The 17,300-nt window shown below is 39.9% G+C and overlaps 1 protein-coding gene and 1 pseudogene across 2 annotated transcripts in view; one reads left to right on the forward strand and one right to left on the reverse strand.

Annotated features, from left to right (window-relative positions):
* Ophn1 (oligophrenin 1) overlaps positions 1-17,300 on the reverse strand; it is a 378,262-nt gene that overhangs the window by 215,063 nt on the left and 145,899 nt on the right. The window lies entirely within an intron of this gene.
* Positions 5,344-9,109, forward strand: LOC108349108 (60S ribosomal protein L7 pseudogene; annotated as a pseudogene).

Genomic DNA, 17,300 nt, shown 5'->3' on the forward strand with positions numbered 1-17,300 from the left:
TGTAAAGCGGAAAAAGCTACTGGTCCAAAACATACAGGAAATCCAGGACTCCATGAGAAGATCAAACCTAAGGATAATAGGTATAGAAGAGAGTGAAGACTCCCAGCTCAAAGGACCAGTAAATATCTTCAACAAAATCATAGAAGAAAACTTCCCTAACCTAAAAAAAAGAGATACCCATAGGCATACAAGATGCCTACAGAACTCCAAATAGATTGGACCAGAAAAGAAACACCTCCCGTCACATAATAGTCAAAACACCAAATGCACAAAATAAAGAAAGAATATTAAAAGCAGTAAGGGAAAAAGGTCAAGTAACATATAAAGGCAGACCTATCAGAATCACACCAGACTTCTCGCCAGAAACTATGAAGGCCAGAAGATCCTGGACTGATGTCATACAGACCCTAAGAGAACACAAATGACAGCCCAGGTTACTGTATCCTGCAAAACTCTCAATTAACATACATGGAGAAACCAAGATATTCCATGACAAAACCAAATTTACACAATATCTTTCTACAAATCCAGCACTACAAAGGATAATAAATGGTAAAGCCCAACATAAGGAGGCAAGCTATACCCTAGAAGAAGCAAGAAACTAATCGTCTTGGCAACAAAACAAAGAGAAAGAAAGCACACAAACATAACCTCACATCCAAATATGAATAAAACGGGAAGCAATAATCACTATTCCTTAATATCTCTCAACATCAATCGGCTCAACTCCCCAATAAAAAGAAATAGATTAACAAACTGGACACGCAACAAGGACCCTGCATTCTGCTGCCTACAGGAAACACACCTCAGAGACAAAGACAGACACTACCTCAGAGTGAAAGGCTGGAAAACAACTTTCCAAGCAAATGGTCAGAAGAAGCAAGCTGGAGTAGCCATTCTAATATCAAATAAAATCAATTTCCAACTAAAAGTCATCAAAAAAGATAAGGAAGGACACTTCATATTCATCAAAGGAAAAATCCACCAAGATGAACTCTCAATCCTAAATATCTATGCCCCAAATACAAGGGCACCTACATACGTAAAAGAAACCTTACTAAAGCTCAAAACACACATTGCACCTCACACAATAATAGTGGGGGTTTCAACACCCCACTCTCATCAATGGACAGATCATGGAAACAGAAATTAAACAGAGATGTAGACAGACTAAGAGAAGTCATGAGCCAAATGGACCTAACGGATATTTATAGAACATTCTATCCTAAAACAAAAGGATATACCTTCTTCTCAGCTCCTCATGGTACTTTCTCCAAAATTGACCATATAATTGGTCAAAAAATGGGCCTCAACAGGTACAGAAAGATAGAAATAATCCCATGCCTGCTATCGGACCACCACGGCCTAAAACTGGTCTTCAATAACAATCAAGGAAGAATGTCCACATATACTTGGAAATTGAACAATGCTCTACTCAATGATAACCTGGTCAAGGAAGAAATAAAGAAAGAAATTAAAAACTTTTTAGAATTTAATGAAAATGAAGATACAACATACCCAATCTTATGGGACACAATGAAAGCTGTGCTAAGAGGAAAACTCATAGCGCTGAGTGCCTGCAGAAAGAAACAGGAAAGAGCATATGTCAGCAGCTTGACAGCACACCTAAAAGCTCTAGAACAAAAAGAAGCAAATACACCCAGGAGGAGTAGAAGGCAGGAAATAATCAAACTCAGAGCTGAAATCAACCAAGTAGAAACAAAAAGGACCATAGAAAGAATCAACAGAACCAAAAGTTGGTTCTTTGAGAAAATCAACAAGATAGATAAACCCTTAGCCAGACTAACGAGAGGACACAGAGAGTGCGTCCAAATTAACAAAATCAGAAATGAAAAGGGAGACATAACTACAGATTCAGAGGAACTTCAAAAAATCATCAGATCTTACTATAAAAACCTATATTCAACAAAATTTGAAAATCTTCAGGAAATGGACAATTTCCTAGACAGATACCAGGTATCGAATTTAAATCAGGAACAGATAAACCAGTTAAACAACCCCATAACTCCTAAGGAAATAGAAGCAGTCATTAAAGTTCTCCCAACCAAAAAGAGCCCAGGTCCAGACGGGTTTAGTGCAGAATTCTATCAAACCTTCATAGAAGACCTCATACCAATATTATCCAAACTATTCCACAAAATTGAAACAGATGGAGCCCTACCGAATTCCTTCTACGAAGCCACAATTACTCTTATACCTAAACCACACAAAGACACAACAAAGAAAGAGAACTTCAGACCAATTTCCCTTATGAATATCGAGGCAAAAATACTCAACAAAATTCTGGCAAACCGAATCCAAGAGCACATCAAAACAATCATCCAACATGACCAAGTAGGCTTCATCCCAGACATGCAGGGATGGTTTAATATACGGAAAACCATCAACGTGATCCATTATATAAACAAACTGAAAGAACAAAACCACATGATCATTTCATTAGACGCTGAGAAAGCATTTGACAAAATTCAACACCCCTTCATGATAAAAGTCCTGGAAAGAATAGGAATTCAAGGCCCATACCTGAACATAGTAAAAGCCATATACAGCAAACCAGTTGCTAACATTAAACTAAATGGAGAGAAACTTGAAGCAATCCCACTAAAATCAGGTACTAGACAAGGCTGCCCACTCTCTCCCTACTTATTCAATATAGTTCTTGAAGTTCTAGCCAGAGCAATCAGACAACAAAAGGAGGTCAAGGGGATACAGATCGGAAAAGAAGAAGTCAAAATATCACTATTTGCAGATGATATGATAGTATATTTAAGTGATCCCAAAAGTTCCACCAGAGAACTACTAAAGCTGATAAACAACTTCAGCAAAGTGGCTGGGTATAAAATTAACTCAAATAAATCAGTTGCCTTCCTCTATACAAAAGAGAAACAAGCCGAGAAAGAAATTAGGGAAACGACACCCTTCATAATAGACCCAAATAATATAAAGTACCTCGGAGTGACTTTAACAAAGCAAGTAAAAGATCTGTACAATAAGAACTTCAAGACACTGAAGAAGGAAATTGAAGAAGACCTCAGAAGATGGAAAGATCTCCCATGCTCATGGATTGGCAGGATTAATATAGTAAAAATGGCCATTTTACCAAAAGCGATCTACAGATTCAATGCAATCCCCATCAAAATACCAATCCAATTCTTCAAAGAGTTAGACAGAACAATTTGCAAATTCATCTGGAATAACAAAAAACCCAGGATAGCTAAAGCTATCCTCAACAATAAAAGGACTTCAGGGGGAATCACTATCCCTGAACTCAAGCAGTATTACAGAGCAATAGTGATAAAAACTGCATGGTATTGGTACAGAGACAGACAGATAGACCAATGGAATAGAATTGAAGACCCAGAAATGAACCCACACACCTATGGGCACTTGATTTTTGACAAAGGAGCCAAAACCATCCAATGGAAAAAAGATAGCATTTTCAGCAAATGGTGCTGGTTCAACTGGAGGGCAACATGTAGAAGAATGCAGATCGATCCATGCTTATCACCCTGTACAAAGCTTAAGTCCAAGTGGATCAAGGACCTCCACATCAAAGCAGACACACTCAAACTAATAGAAGAAAAACTAGGGAAGCATCTGGAACACATGGGCACTGGAAAAAATTTCCTGAACAAAACACCAATGGCTTATGCTCTAAGATCAAGAATCGACAAATGGGATCTCATAAAACTGCAAAGCTTCTGTAAGGCAAAGGACACTGTGGTTAGGACAAAACGGCAACCAACAGATTGGGAAAAGATCTTTACCAATCCTACAACAGATAGAGGCCTTATTTCCAAAATATACAAAGAACTCAAGAAGTTAGACCGCAGGGAAACAAATAACCCTATTAAAAAATGGGGCTCAGAGCTAAACAAAGAATTCACAGCTGAGGAATGCCGAATGTCGGAGAAACACCTAAAGAAATGTTCAACATCTTTAGTCATAAGGGAAATGCAAATCAAAACAACCCTGAGATTTCACCTCACACCAGTGAGAATGGCTAAGATCAAAAACTCAGGGGACAACAGATGCTGGTGAGGATGTGGAGAAAGAGGAACATTCCTCCATTGTTGGTGGGATTGCAAACTGGTACAACCATTCTGGAAATCAGTCTGGAGGATCCTCAGAAAATTGGACATTGAACTGCCTGAGGATCCAGCTATACCTCTCTTGGGCATATACCCAAAAGATGCCCCAACATATAAAAAAGACACGTGCTCCACTATGTTCATTGCAGCCTTATTTATAATAGCCAGAAGCTGGAAAGAACCCAGATGCCCTTCAACAGAGGAATGCATACAGAAAATGTGGTACATCTACACAATGGAATATTACTCAGCTATCAAAAACAACGACTTTATGAAATTCGTAGGCAAATGGTTGGAACTGGAAAATATCATCCTGAGTGAGCTAACCCAAACACAGAAAGACATACATGGTATGCACTCACTGATAAGTGGCTATTAGCCCAAATGCTTGAATTACCCTAGATGCCTAGAACAAATGAAACTCAAGACAGATGATCAAAATGTGAATGCTTCACTCCTTCATTAAAAGGGGAACAAGAATACCCTTGGCAGGGAATAGAGAGGCAAAGATTAAAACAGACACAGAAGGAACACCCATTCAGAGCCTGCCCCACATGTGGCCCATACATATACAGCCATCCAATTAGACAAGATGAATGCAGCAAAGAAGTGCAGGCCGACAGGAGCCGGATGTATATCGCTCCTGAGAGACACAGCCAGAATACAGCAAATACAGGGGCGAATGCCAGCAGCAAACCACTGAACTGAGAACGGGACCCCTGTTGAAGGAATCGGAGAGAGAACTCGAAGAGCTTGAGGGAGCTCGATACCCCTTATGAACGGCAGTGCCAATCTACCAGAGCTTCCAGGGACTAAGCCACTACCTAAAGACTATACATGGACTGACCCTGGACTCTGACCTCATAGGTAGCAATGAATATTCTAGTAAGATCACCAGTGGAAGGGGAAGCCCTTGGTCCTGCTAAGACTGAACCCCCAGTGAACGTGATTGTTGGGGGGAGGGCAGTAATGGGGGGAGGATGGGGAGGGGAACACCCATAAAGAAGGGGAGGGGGAGGGATTAGGGGGATGTTTGCCTGGAAACCGGGAAAGTGAATAACACTCGAAATGTAAATAAGAAACACTCAATTAATAAAAAAAATAATAAAAAAAAATCACCTGGGGCTTATGAATTATGTTTGCTTTTGAGATGTGTTTTGTTGCATTTCCTCTATTTGGATTTAAATTCCTATTCTTATTAAATGTGATGCATTCTATTTTTCATAAAGAAATGTTTCCGATCATTGCAGGTTTATATGCAGGTAATTAAAAAAAAAAAGAAAAAAGAAAAAACTCTTTAGTGTTTATTAAAATGGCACAGATAATTTTTTCTCTTCCCGGCCTTTTGAGTATGCTCTAAAAGTTCCCGGTTAACTTATAACATCTCTGCTCCTAAAAGTCCATGATTAACAGTCAGAATTCCTAGCCAGCCTAACAGTCTTCCTCCTTCCTATTTCTTTAGCTATCAAGCAGGCAAACACCATTCTCCGGGCAAGGAGAGCCAGTTTCCTAAGCCAAGGGGAGTATTATTATTCCCATTTGTCCTTGCCAATTACTGACCTAAGAGCTGGCCCACAACTTAGCCCATGAAATATAGGGAAAAGTCTGCTGGCAGATTTTAGAAGACATTTGTCTCTGTAGACAAAAGAATAAAAATGGCATATTAATGGAGCCCTTCTTTCTTACTGAAAAATGACAATGTAATATATTAACCTGTGGCATCTATGACCTTGAAGTAACATCTAAGAGAATTGTTGTATGAAGAACTGGAAGTAGCTTAGGGAAACCTGGAGCCTTCTACCCGCCAGAGCTCTTAACAACAAGTGTTGTCATTGTATTGGGTAATTTTATGCATTGACGTGGCTAGGCCATGTTGTCCAAATATCTGGTCAACCACTACTAGTCCAAGGATTGCTCTTAAGGTACTTTGTAAACAAGTAACACTGAGTCAGTGCACTTTGAACAAACCATATTATCTAGCACAATGAGTGTGAGACTCATCTAATACAAAGACTTTAGGAAATAAAAGTTTTCAAATCAACAAAGGAAGATATCTTCATACAAGAATTGCAATTTAGTCTCTTATCTAGGTTTCTAACTTGTTAACTCCTTCAATCATTCCCTTAACCCTCTACTCCCCACACTAGCCCCCACACACTTCTGAACTTATGAATGAATGGGTTATGTCCTGATAAATCCATCATAAGCTAAAAAAAATGTAAGTCAGAAATGTATCAACTACACTTAACTTTCTGAATATCAAAGACAGAGCCAGGCATGGTGGCAAATGCATTTAATAACAAAACCTGGAAGTCTGAGATCAGAAGTTTGAGGCCAAAAGCTTGGATTACCCAAGATACAGTTGACAGACCACATGAAGCTTAAGAAGAAGGAAGACCAAAGTGTGGATGCTTCAGTCTTCTTAAAAGGGTGAACACAAATATTCTTAGGAGGAGATATGGAGACAAAGTTTGGGGCAGAGACTGAAGGAATGGCCATTCAGAGCCTGCCCAACCTGGGGATCCATCCCATATTCATACAGTCACCAAACCCAGATAATATTGCTGATGCCAAGAAGTGCATGCTGACAGAAGCCTGATATAGCTGCCTCCTGAGAGGCTCTGCCAGAGCATGATAAATACAGATGTGGATGCTCACAGCCAATCATTGAACTGAGAATGGGGTCCCCAGTGAAGGAGTTAGAAAAAGGACTGAAGGAGCTGAATGGGTCTGCAACCCCATAAGAACAACAATACCAACAACCAGAGCTCCCAGTGACTAGACCACCATCCAAAGAGTACACATCGGGGGAGACCCATGGCTCCAGCTGCATATGTAGCAGAGGATGGCTTTATTGGGCACTGATGGAAGGAGAAGCCCTTGGTCCTGCCAAGGCTGGACCACCCCCCCCAGTGTAGGAGAATGTCAGGGTGGATAGGCGGGAAGGGGTAGGTGGTTGGGTGGGGGGACATAATCATAGAAGAAGGGGAGATGAGATAGGGGGTTTATGGATGGGAAATTGGGAAAAAGGACAACATTTAAAATGTAAATTAAAATTATCCAATTTAAAAAAACTTTTCAGTGATAAACTATTTTAAATAATATATTTTAATATATTCTTAAGAATATTAAGACTATATTAAAAACATAGTTTAAATATTTTTGAATATCTATGATAAAATGTCATATCTATGAAGGCTTAATAAATTTACAATATGGGGGAAAAAGAAGTTTGATACCAATCTGGACAATTTAACAAGACCTTGGCACAACCAACAAGTAAGGGGGGAAAAGTTTGTTTTTGTGACCATGTAGCCAACTTGGAACTCTGGCTTACTGCCACCACCGAACATCACAACAAGGCATTATACTACATTTGGTCAGTCTGAGAAATGTTAAAGTTCAAATTTTAAGTATGCTTTTTACTGAATGCATATTGCTTTAGCAACATAGTATAGGAAAATAATTATAAAGTAAAGCTATCATATACCAGAGAGCATATTTACTCACGTCTTGTTAATTCTATTCTTTAGAGAATCCTAAAACATGATCTAATCCTGCATTAGGAATAACTTGGGGGCAAGTGACTCATTCCATCACTTTTATCCTGGATACTCAGTATTTCTCATACCGTCCTAAACATTACCAAAATCCTAGGAGATAAACTAGAATTTCCACAGCTCCACCTACTAATGAGAGCTAACAGTTAATAATTCAGAATTAATTGTGCTAAGTAATTTAATTTTATGCTTCTCTGGTGTAAAGAAAGATCTCTCCTGAGAGACACAGCCAGAACATGTCAAATACAGAGGTGAATGCTAGCAGCAAACCACTGAACTGAGAACAGGACCCCCTTGGGGGGAATTAGAGGAAGGATTGAAAGAGCTGAAGGAGCTTGCTACCCCATAAGAACAATGCCAACCAACCAGAGCTTCCAGGGACTAAACCACTACCCAAAGACTGAACCAGGGCTCCAACTGCATATGTAGCAGAGGATGGACTTGCTGGGCATCAATGGAAGAAGAAGCCCTTGGTCCTGCCAAGGTTGGACCCCCAGTGTAGGGGATTGTTGGGGTGGGAGAGGGTAAGGGGAGATGGATGGAGTGGAAAACACCCTTATAGAAGGGGACAGGGGGCTTATGGACAGGAAATCAGGAAAGGGAATAACATTTGAAATGTAAATAAATATCCAATAAAAAAATAAAAATAAAAAAGAATAAAAACAAAACAAAAACAAAAACAAAAACTCTCCTTTACCAGCTAGAACCAAGGAGGCTGTACCAGAGAAGAAAAATAAGGCTGCTGCTACGCCAGGAACCCTTAAGAAAAAGCGAAGGAATTTCAGAGTTGAGGGTGAAGCGCCTGAGGAAGAAGTTTGCCCTGAAGACACTGCGAAAGGCAAGGAGGAAGCTCATCTAGGAGAAGGCAAAGCACTATCACAAGGAGTGCAGACAGACGTACCGGACTGAGATTCACATGGCTAGGACGGCAAGGAGAGCTGGGAACTCCTATGCGCCCGCAGAACCAAAATTGGCCTTTGTCATCAGAATCAATGGAGTAAGCCCAAAGGTGCGCAAGGTGCTGCAGCTGCTTCGTCTCCGGCAGATCCTCCATGGCACCTTTGTGAAGCTCAGCAAGGCTTCAGTGAACATGCGGAGGATCGTGGAACCGTACCTTGCCTGGGGTACCCCAGCCTGAAGTCAGTAAATGAGCTCATCTACAAGCGAGGCTATGGCAAAATCAATAAAAAGCGCATTGCCTTGACAGATCACTCCTTGACTGCACTACCTCTTGGTAAATTTGGCATCATCTGCATGGAGGATCTAATTCATGAGATCTATACAGTTGGAAAACGCTTTAAGGAAGCAAATAACTTCCTATGGCCCTTCAAACTATCTTCCCCACCAGGTGGAATGAAGAAAAAGACAACTCACTCTGTAGAAGGTGGAGACGCTGGCAACAGGGAAGGCCAGATAAACAGGCTTATTAGACGATGAACTATGGTATTGCCTGTGGTATTTTTATAATCTGGTCGGTTAATAAACAGTCACAGCTTGGCAAAAAAGAAAGAAAAAAGAAAAAAAAGAACTAAGTAGAAGAAAAGAATCCTTCTGGATATAGACTTTGCAGTTGCATCCTGGCTCTGCCATTTCGTAGACCATATGACCTTGAATAAGTTCTTATCGTCTCAGAGCCTTTGCTGCCTCACTGGTAAAATAACAAATACTGTCTTCATGGGGTAGCATGAGAATGCTATGTTCCTGCTACACATCACAGCCTCACGCACAGTAAGAACCAAATGAACACTATCTCCTACAGGTTTTTTTTTCTACATAACAATATAAAAATTTTACTTGACCTTTATAGTAACCATTAGCCATGCAGAGTGATGGCTAATGGGATTAGAATGAAGTAAAACCTAAAATCCTGTTCCTGGGTCACACTAGATCACAAGAGCAGCAGCTAGCACTTGTGACATTTGATATTTCCTCTGGTGTAGGAAGGGGAAGAATATCCTAATGACCATCTAAAGCAAAAAGTGATTGCTCTCATGCAGCACCTCTCATTGTCCTTGAGCAGTAATGCTGAGATCAGCCGATGCTAACAGCAAACAAGCAAGATCGGGCAGCCCCTGTTCACCCAAGAAAGGTGACTCACAAACTATAAAACGTTGTGAAGGTGGGTTGAAATGGGAAGGGCACTGCGAAGGTTAAGGTAGACATAGCAGGCTCGTTTTGATTGTGTAAGAGAAGAAAACTGGTGGTGACTTTGTTCTATGGCACAATTCCTCACCGCTGCAGGATGGCCAAAGAGATGGAAAGCAAATGTGACGTTTTTGCTAGATCAAGTTCTACTTTCTATCATGTATTATGAGGATGGTATTCTCTTTTTACTCTGCTCTTCAGGCTCGCCATCATTCTTTTCCTGTGTTGCAGGGATAGGACACCTTGTAAAAGATATTTGCAAGGCACCTACTCTGAGCCAGGTACTTCCCATTTGTGGTGATATTTGGTGTTAAGTACATTTGTCCACTCAAGGGACTGCCTTCTTCTATATACAAAGAGTTTATAAACACTGGATAAACCAAATTCTCGTGCATTTTTTTCTAAATTAGGATATATTTTTCTAGAAAGTAACACAAAGCTCTGTTATATTGATGGTGGCAAGGGATGGTAAAATCTACTAAACCCACCCAGGGATCATCTGATACTAGCTCCAGTAAACATGCATCCATCCTACAATGCAGATAGATATGAATATGAGAGAGAAAGATCTTGAAAAGCATTTCAAATACACATGAGAAGACATATTAAGCGATATTTAGGGCAATATTTTGTACTCATAAGCATGAAAACAATTATCAATGAACAAAACAAGTTAAAGATGCCATAGCGCGTTATGTTCTCTCTCATTTGTGGATTATAGCTCTGAATCTTCAGATAACAATGGAGTAACTTTAGCTACCAGGAGAGTAAATATGAACTGTGGTAGCAAAGCCCTAAAGGAGGAAATTAGGACATAGATGCTATGAACGGGGAAAGAGAAAAATGGAGGAGGGTAGTTACCTGAAGAGGGAGGGAAGGCAACGCAAAGGAAGAGGAAAGAAGGGTTAAGTAACACTAAGGATGTTTCAAACAGCCATTGGGGATCATATTATTTTACTTTAACTGAAAATTACGGGTATGTACATATGTACTGGTGTATGTACGTATGTGTGTATATGTAAATACATGCTTCTAAAGGAAGTTAGGCAATTTGGAGTGACACTGTTCCCCTCAAAATCATAAACTATCTAAAGAAAACCTCAGTGCTTCATTCCAAGATATTGGTCAGGGGAGCCAAAGAGATGCCCCAAACAATACAGGCTATTGCTATTGCCCTCTGTTGCCTCTGAAAAGTTGAAATTAAGACTCTATTGCTGAATTCACATCCAACTTTAGACACAGGACTTGGAGGAGTCCAACTGGAATTTACCTGGAAGCCTCCTCCATGAGGTCTAACTCTCATAGTATCTATCAGAAGGACCTATGCAAGCTGCCAAGGGAGGAAATTCATAAATAATCTTACCTAACTGTGATGCCTATGAACCATGAAGATCAAAACAGCAAGATGTCTTCAAAGGTTCAGTAATAGAAATTATTTATATCTAGGGGCTAACAAATAGCTATCAAATTTGATGTAAGGCCCATGCAATAGAACAGAATTCATGCATAGTACTAGAAACCTAGCCAAGTCTTGTGTCTGGTGAAGCCATGGATCCAGAGGAGAATCTACTATTGTCACTTTCCTAAAACACTATAGTTTCTAACTGCATTTTAAATACTTATCATTATACCAATACATGTGCAGAGCTGTCAGCTCTCATCAAAGAAGCTTGTTTTGTAGCAGATGGGAGACTATTACAGAAATTCACAACTGGACAAAACAGAGAAGAACTGACCCTGGGGTACTCAGCTCTGAGGTGAGACAGCTACAGCACAACCCTACACTTAAAACACCACAGAAGAGGGCTAGAAAGATTGTAAAAGTTGGAGAACTAAGTAAGATCTGAACAATGACAGTACCAGTCGACATGCTCATGTGGATGATATTTAAATAATGAGAAATTGATGGCTGACAAGAGAGTAGGAGTTAGTCTTCTCCAAGGACAAGGCCCCTTTTACATTACTCAATCCCAAGTGACCAAAGCCAAATCCATATGAACAACGCTAAGAGGACTCCGTAGGCTGTATTTATATATGTAATCTACACTGTCACTTTTTTTGAGCTCTGTAGAAATAGCATGTAGTGTTTAACACCACTTTATTTTTACTCCAGCATGTATGTGTCATAGTCATCCATGCGATGGCATACAACAGAACTAGTTCATTTGTTCTCACAACTGTAAAGTAATAAAATTTGTCACAATGGATTTCTTAACTCAGCTACTCCTTAGCGTCATCAACCACTTTATCTGACTTCTCACAGCAACTCCAGAAGGCTAAGCTCAAAGTTCAGTGACTGTGGTATACTAGAATGTTCTCCTTTAAGGCACAGTATGATTGCTCCCCACCACCATTGCTATCTTCCAATAGAAACAACTTATCCAGGTAGAAATAATGAACCACTGCAATGATAGCCAAGCCTATGGTAATAGAACTAGAGCTATTGAAATACTCTAATAAAGGGATGGATAAAGGGCCACAGTACTCTCACTTAGGAAGCCAGCTATTATTCTGCCTTGTCCTACTCCAGCAGCAAGTCATCTTAGGTGATGTTAGAGCATACATAATATACAAAGGAAAACAAAGTGGAAACAGGCTGGAGAGATGGCTCAGTGGTTGAGAGCCCTAGCTGCTCTTCCAGAGGTCCCAAGTTCAATTCTTACCAACCACATGGTGGTTCATAACCACCTGTAATGGGATCTGATGCCCCCTTCTACTGTGTCTGAAGACAGTGACAGTGTACTCATATACATAAATAAATAAATCTTAAAAAATAAAGTGGAGAAGGGAGACTCGATGAGTTAGCTCTCATAAAGTTGTCATTCATGACATAATGAGACTTTAGGGTGAGGCAGCTGTTAGGAGTCACGCACATTCCTGTGAATAAGACCTTAATTGTATTCTGTTAAAATTCCCCGGTTTGTTAAGTTGGCTTTAACGAAATCGTTAGTTTGCTGCCATCTACAAGCTAAGATAAAGAGATGGTTGGTTGTGTCTCCCCAGGATAAATGAACACAGCAGACAGAAAGAGAGAGGTCCCTGAAGTATAGAAAATCTGATTGATGCTTTCTATTTTTAATAGCTATGTATCTTCAAACATGTTATATTGTCACGATGTATCTTGATTTCTTCATCTGTAGGCTATAGCCCTACTAAACAGTAATTATTAAATCATGAGGCTTATAAAGTATTTGATGTTGATTTCTAAATCATTTATAGACAACCTTCACATAAGTTTAGCTCTTAGAAACCTTATGTGATGGTTTGTATATGCTTGGCCCCAGGGAGTGGCACTATTAGAAGGTGTGGCCCTGTTGGAGTTCGTGCCCCTGTAGGTATGGGCTTTGAGACCCTTATTCTAGCTGCCTGGAAGTCAATATTCTCCAAGCAGCCTTCTGATGAAGATGTAAAACTCTCAGCTTCTTCTGCACTATGCCTGCCTGGATGTTGCCATGTTCCTGCCTTAATGGTAATGGACTAAACGTCTGAGCCTGTAAGCCAGCTCCAAATGAATTTTGTCCTTTATAAGACTTGCACTAGTCATGGTGTCTGTTCACAACAGTAAAAGACTAAGACACCTTGGCTACTTGACTTTCCCTTCTAATGCATTCTAGTAGCCACCAGCTCCAAAATGTGCAAGAACATCTGAAATGCAAATTCTTAAAAGCTATTGATGGCTGCTTTCTTTTCTCTCTCTCCAAGAGCATGCAGTGGCCTTTGGAGCGAGAGCCAGCACTAATAACCTTTGGCTTTATTTGCTCAGAGTGCTAGCTTCATTTTTTCTATCATTTGAATTTTCTCAGCCTCATCTACCACCAGAACAGCCTTTTCTTGAAACTATTTCTATAAACTCTTGTTCATGAAGAAGAAACAGAAAGAAGAGTAACAAACTCGGGTCCTGCTATCAGTGGCCTCTTGCCTGCCATCCATTGAAGGAGAACACACTGTATCATTGCTTCTATGCCAGGTTTAACTCTCAGAGAGGGTTAAAGGCATACTCAGATGTCTTAGTCAGAAGGTTTGGCCCTGGTCTCAGCAGAAATCTAAACAAAAGCCTCATTCAGGATCTGATCCTCTCTGGCAAGAGGATCCTTAAGAATGAAAACATCATACTGTGGGCAACTCTGACAAGACTCAAAAAATATGAATCAAAGGGTACAAATACTCTCCCTGTCATGTGTCTAGAAGGGATCACTGAATCTTTATTCTGCCATCTCTAATGGACAGTCCAGCATTCTACACTGCAGGATGAAAAGACTCATTATGTATGAACAGAGCTAAACTAAGCCATATTTGTCACCCTTGATCTTGGGTCAGGGGATGGGGGAGTTACATTACAGGGGTGAGAGATTATGTTAAGCAGAGTTTTCTTCAACATGCGATAGCTGAGATGTACAAATGGGGTTGGAGGAAACTCCAAAATCTGGTATACAGTGGGCCTTTTTAGAAATGGGAGAAAAAGAGTTTACCCAATGAATGTCCAGAGCAAGGAAGATATTGAACATACACTTTTATTGCCTGTTCTTGAGATGCTGACGCTGATGCAGGAAGATCATAAGTCAAGGACAGCCTGGGTTGTATGTCAAATACCAAGCCAGTGATATACACAGCAAGATGCTGTTGTTTTAAAAAGTGAAATAACAAAAGGTAGGTAGACAAGGTCAATGACTCAGACCAATAAACAAGAAACTGGGGGTGGGGGGAGGATAGGTAAACACCTTTATTTTTGTTTCATTAAACAGAGTCTCTTGGAGCACAGACTTGCCCCAAACTTGCTATGTAGAGAAAATGACTTTGAACTTTTGACCCTGCCCTGCCTCCAACCTCTGAGTGCTGGGATTATAGGAATGTACCAACATATGAAGTTTATAAGATGCTGGAGATTGAGTCCAGGTCGTCATGCATGCTCAGCAAGATTCTACCAACTGAACAAATCCTCACCAAGACAATTCTTGGTATTTCCTAGCTATAAGAAACTAACCTATATAAACCCAATATAAAACACAGAAAAAGAAACATGGGTGAAGATTTGCATTTATTTAACAACTGTCTTTGGTCACTGTAAAATAAATGATAAGCTATCATATGGTTTATTTTACAGGAAGATTTCACTAATAGATTCAGACTAATGTAAGGATATACAATCAATCCTAAACTAGAAAACGAAGGTATCACTGTCAAAACATTGTGGGTGATATAGAGGGACAGGAATACACTGATATCTTAACCTCACAAAGCTACAGTCAAAAGGCAACAAACGGAGCTGTAGTTCAATAGCAGAGCTGTTGCCAAGCATGTGTGAGATTCAATACCTAGCACAGAAAATTCCGTGAAAAATAAGAGTTTAACCCTTAGCCAAGTACACCAAATAAAAGACATGAAAATTAATAAAATTGGAGATGAGAAAGGGAATAAAATCCAGAACATCATTAGGAAATATGTTGAAAACCTACATTCTCAAAAAAAAGCTGCAAAATAGAGAAATGGATAATGCTAGACATGTATGAGAATGTTATGGAGGTAAACAACTCCTTTCTGGTTGAATTGAAGGTCTGTGCTACAGAAGAAAACACATGCCTGACACTGTACTGGCCATAATCTATGGTTGGAGAGCTAGGCCTCGGGAGTGAATCTACTATTATTATTCTGCTAAATGAACATAGTTTCAAACTGCTCTCTAAATTTGTGTCTCTATTCATAAATCAATGCAGCTTTGAGACCTCATTTGAGAAGCTTTTTTGTTCAGTGGGTGGCAGTTAGCAAAGAAATTCTCAGCTTGTCAAACTGCATAGATTGTCAGGGGAGTGCTCAGCCACAAAAGGGAGATCTACAATCATGTCCCCCTTCCCAAGACTAAGGTACCATTCACAGAAGAGAGGGACAGAAAGACTGTAATAGCCAGCCATCAGAGAGGACCAGAGTGAAACAGTGTCCTGTAGGCATGGTAGGTCCACTGCACTCATGAACTCATAGCATCTGTGGTGGCCTGCACAAGATCAAGCCGTCAACACTCTAGAATTGAAGCCTATGAGACCTCACCCCTAACTTAGGATCTATTTATTAACAGTTGATGTTTCTGCTGTTCTGATGTTGTCAATTTCCTTTAAAGCTTTGGCTTCCAGTATGTCTACCACACTCTAGTGGATGTTCCTATACCAAGGGGGGATATAAACAGCATAAATTTGGGTTGATAGGTTATTCAATTTTAAAAAAGAGGATATAAAGTTGGGGGTAGGAATGTCTTGGCTAGTGTTTTGTCAACATGACACCAGCTAGAATCATTTGGGAAATGTCTGTATTAAGAAAATATCCCACTATATGGGCAAGGCTGATATGACTATTGACAAGCACAGAACAGAGGTTATTGTATGAACTCTAAAATGCTTGACCTAGTAGTCTTGACAATAGAATACCATGATAGTGCTGTGAGTACACTACATCAGAAATGGATGAACATATCTGTGTCCTTCCACATTGTCAGAATGCATTGGATGACAACAAACTTATAAGACACAGCTGTTTCAGTGACAACAATTTGCTTTTTGTGATTGCTATGCTGAGCCCAACACAGGCCTTTTAATTCCATTTTTAATTTCTAACATTGACTCTCAGATCACACATTGCATACAGAGACACATATACATATATACACATACATGTACACACACCAGAATAAGTGTAAAGAGTTAAAGAGGGAAAGACTTTTACAAGTTTCAAAATAACTTAAGAAGGAAAGCCAAGAAACTTACAGAAATGAAAGAGATTTTGTATTTGATAAGATAATGAATTGAACCATGCTACAGAGGTTAGAAAACTGCTATGGGTGCAAGCTGCTGGTTGTTAGCCTTAGAACTAGACATGAAAATTAATAAAACTGGAGATGAGAAAGGGAATAAAATCCAGAGCATCATTAGGAAATACGTTGAAAACTTACATTCTCAAAAAAAGGCTGCAAAATAGAGAAATGGATAATGCTAGACATGTATGAGAATGTTATGGAGGTAAACAACTCCTTTCTGGTTGAATTGAAGGTCTGTGCTACAGAAGAAAACACATGCCTGACATTGTACTGGCCATAATCTATGTTTGGTAGTGGTCTTCAAGACAAGCTGTATACTTGGGTCCAGATACAAAGGCAAAAGAGTATTACAAGTTCCTGATGAAGAAATGGGCTGATGAGTGGGCAAGACAGGAGATCCAGGTAAGCAAACGTGGGGCTAGACAAGTGTCAATCCAAGTAAGCCACATCAACGGGTAAGACCTAGCCATGTTTAAGTCCCTGGAACAGATGGGAGTTATCTGCATGTCAGTCATAAACGTACATACTTCATGTCCAGAAGACAGATGGTAGGGGCTGTTACCTACCATCACAATGGAGGATGTCTACCTCACTATGGGGTCCAGGTGAGTGACTCATACCTTCTATTGTCTGTTATGTGTCATAAGTTTTGGTATATGGCTCCCCAAACATGATTTTCATATA

Source organism: Rattus norvegicus, chromosome X (genome assembly GCF_036323735.1).
Source record: "Rattus norvegicus strain BN/NHsdMcwi chromosome X, GRCr8, whole genome shotgun sequence".
NCBI lineage: Eukaryota > Metazoa > Chordata > Mammalia > Rodentia > Muridae > Rattus > Rattus norvegicus.